The sequence below is a fragment of the Nomascus leucogenys genome, chromosome 4 (genome assembly GCF_006542625.1).
Source record: "Nomascus leucogenys isolate Asia chromosome 4, Asia_NLE_v1, whole genome shotgun sequence".
In the NCBI taxonomy this organism is placed as follows: domain Eukaryota; kingdom Metazoa; phylum Chordata; class Mammalia; order Primates; family Hylobatidae; genus Nomascus; species Nomascus leucogenys.
In genome coordinates, this window is record NC_044384.1 from 135908896 (window position 1) to 135912627 (window position 3732).

Consider the following 3732-nt stretch of genomic DNA (forward strand, 5'->3'; position numbering starts at 1 on the left):
AAGTATGTATGTATAGGAAAACAACATATATAGGACTAGATATCATCTACAGTTTCAGGCATCTGGGGGGAAGGGGTCTTGGAATGTATCCACCTCAAATAGGTGTAACATCAAAGCAGCAAAAAGCTAACATAACTAACTTCGTTTTTGTTTGAGGGACCTTCACCTATTCCCGCACATAGGCAAGGGTAATTATAGAGCACTGAGATCATATACAAAAACAGCAATCATGTAGTTTTTCAGAAAGAACTCTGAGTTTAAAGGACAAGTAACTATGTTTGTTAAAGATTTATGGAAATACTGTGACCTAACCAGGGAAAAGAAGTTCCCAACATCCTCACACCCTCGCTGGTGCCCACATATCTGCAGTAATCAGTTACCTCTTGCCCTGAGCCCTCCATCTTCCTCCTGCCCTTGACATAAAAAGAGCCAAAAATTTGGAATGACTTAAGATGGTACTTTAGCATGATAGTCTGCCATCATCTGGGTTTGCTGGCTTTCTGAATAACCCTGCTTTTCCTCCCACCAACCCTTGTCTCTTGAGTTTTGCCTTTCAAGCTTGAGTGCAATATTTGAAGCAGGTGCACTTTCAAGCAGGTGCACTATTGTATATATTATACAAAATAGCTATAATTATATATATGTCTTAATTATATGTGTGTATGTGTTTAATTTGTTTGTAGTCTATAAATACATGTTATCTTTTTTTTAAAAAAAAGACAACCTGTGTAGGTTGAGGAGCTTCAGAATCCCTGAAAGCACAATTAGCAACCCAGGTGACCAAGAGCTCAGAATGAGGAAGAATTTCTAGGGTGGCAGCAGACCAAAGCTAACACTGACTGACACCTGAGCCTAGAAGTTGTCAAAAATGGAGAAGCCATTGGGCAAGTTCCCAGCTCCATCTCTGGCACTCTTCCTCCTGGGAACTATAAAAGACTTATGCTTGGGCTGCTTCTGTCTTCCATGTTCTTTGCTTCATGTAAGATGTAACGATGGCAGGTCTGAGAGTAGGAAAAGATGTTCAGTAAGAGAATAATTCTGGACAGTCTCATTAAAAGGCTGGAAGCAGAATTGGCCAACAAGAGGTATATATTGAGAGAACTTTTCAAACCCCTTAAGCTTTCTTGGTCCAATATCCAAAACTGTCACTGATAGTAATAAAATGCAAAGGAATATTAAGAAAGGGTTACGTAAGTAAATGTATTATTTTATCTCCTAGTGCTCTGGAGATACCATTTTTTAAACGATTATATTCTTTTTATGTTTAATATATTAAAATAAAAGTATTAAAATAATAACCAATATTTGAAACAAAAAGTCTTTGAAATGTTCTTAAGGAACACATTATACCAGGTGAAAGAAGTTTGCTTAAAGATTGTAGGTAATTGTTACTCAAATCTTTTCTAATACTGGTCAGAAAACAAAGCTTCCCTAATCTCTACAATAAAATGATATGAGTATTTTAATAATATGTTCAAAAGCTAGTATATGTAGGATGTTTAAAATTATACTAGCATAAAGTTTCTAAAAATAATTTCAACTTTCATTTTAGATTCAATAGGTACATATACAGGTATGTTACATGGTTATATCACATGATGCTAAGGTCGGGGATGCAAATGCTCTGTCCCCTAGATGTAGAACGTAGTACCCAAAAGTTAGGTTTGCAACTCTTGCTTTCCTTCCTCCATCTGCATTGTTAGTCCCCAGTGTCTATTGTTGCCATATTTATGTTCATGAGTTCTCAATGTTTAGCTCCCACTTATAAATGAGAACACGCAGTATTTGTTTTTCTGTTCCTGTGTTAATTTGTTTGGGATAATGGCCTCCAGCTGCATCCACATTGCTGCAAAGGACATACTTTTGTTCTTTTTTATGGTATTTAGTAGTCCAACATGTATGTGTACCTCATTTTCTTTATCCAATCCACCACGGACAGGCACCAAGGTTGATTACGATGCTATAGTAAACAGCACTGTTAGGAACATAAAAGTATATGTCTTTTTGGTAGAACGATTTATTTTCTTTTGGATACATATTCAGTAGTGGGATTTCGGGGTCAAATGGTAGTTCTGTTTTACATTCTTTGAGACGTTAAAAGCTTTAATTTCTTTGCTTTCCACAGTGGCTGAATCCATTTACATTCCCACCAACAGGGTATAAGCATTGCCTTCTCTCCACAGCCTTGTTTTGTTGTTGTTGTTGTTACTTTTTTTGGTTTTGTTGTTGTCTTTTGACTTTTTAATACAGAGATAGAGGATTACGACATAATGGGACCATCTTTAGACAAGCAAAGATGGAAGAGCATAATGCCTGGGGGCAGGGTAATGAGTTGCGATATGAGCTACGCAGCATGCAAGGTTGGCGTATTGAAATGGAGGATGCACATACGGCTGTGATGGCTTTGCCAAGTGGACTTGAAAGGTGGTCATTCTTTGCTGTGTGTAACGGGCATCCTGGTTCTCAGGTTGCCAGATACCGCTGTGAGCATTTGTTAGATCACATCGCCAATAACCAGGATTTACAGGGTCTGCAGGAGCACCTTCTGTGGAAAATGTAAAGAATGAAATCAGAACAGATTTCCTGGAGATTGATGAACACATGAGGGTTATGTCAGAGAAGAAACATGGTGCAGATAGAAGTGGGTCAACAGCTGTAAGTGTCTTACTTTCTCCCCAACATACTTACTTCATTAACTGTGAAGACTCTAGAGGTTTACTTTGTAGGAACAGAAAAGTTCATTTCTTCACAAATCACAAATCCGCTGGAAAAAGAATGAATTCAGAATGCAGGTGGCTCTGTAATGATTCAGCATGTGAAAGGCTCTCTGGCTGTATCCATAGCCCTTGGGGATCTTGATGACAAATGTGTCCATGGGAAAGGTCCTACAGAGCAGCTTGTCTCACCAGAGCCTGAAGTCCATGATATTGAAAGATCTGAAGAAGATGATCCATTCATTATCCTTGCATGTGATGGTATCTGGGATGTTATGGGAAATGAAGAGCTCTGTAATTTTGTAAGATCCAGACTTGAAGTCACTGATGACCCTGAGAAAGTTTGTAATGAAATAGTCAACACCTGTTTGTATAAAGGAAGTCAAGACAACATGAGTGTGATTTTTGATCTGTTTTCCAAATGCACCCAAAGTATCACCAGAAGCAGCGAAGAAGGAGGCAGAGTTGGACAAGTACGTGGAATGCAGAGTAGAAGAAATCATAAAGAAGCAGGGGGAAGGTGTCCCGGACTTAGTCCATGGGATGAACACACTAGCCAATGAGAACATCCCCAGCCTGTCACCTGGAGGTGAACTGGCAAACAAGCAGAATGTTATTGAAGCCATTTATAAAAGATGGAATCTTTATAAAAATGATGACAGTGACTCCACATCAACTGATGCTGTGTGCTAAAACTGCTCGTCTAGCCATGGAGTTTACTTTCACCTCCAAAGTTGAGTAGAGCTCAGCTTTGTTGAACCTTTTAACATCCATCCTCAACTTTAAGGAAGGGGATATGACATGGGTGAGAATGATGACACCAGAGAACTTCAGCAGTACAACTTCTAGCTCATAACTGATTTTTTTTTGTAAATTTGACACTTACGTAAACATGATTTCAAACAATAAGTCAAACACACCTTGATCCTCTAGGTAGTACCAGCTGGTACTAATTCTACTGAAACTATTCCAAAAAAATCTAGGATGAGGGACTCCTCCCTAACTCATTCTATCAAGC

At 38.6% G+C, this 3732-nt stretch overlaps 1 pseudogene; it reads left to right on the plus strand.

The window, feature by feature from the left end:
* The first annotated feature begins 992 nt into the window (after positions 1–992).
* LOC100582888 lies at positions 993–3407 on the plus strand (annotated as a pseudogene).
* The last annotated feature ends 325 nt before the right edge of the window (positions 3408–3732 follow it).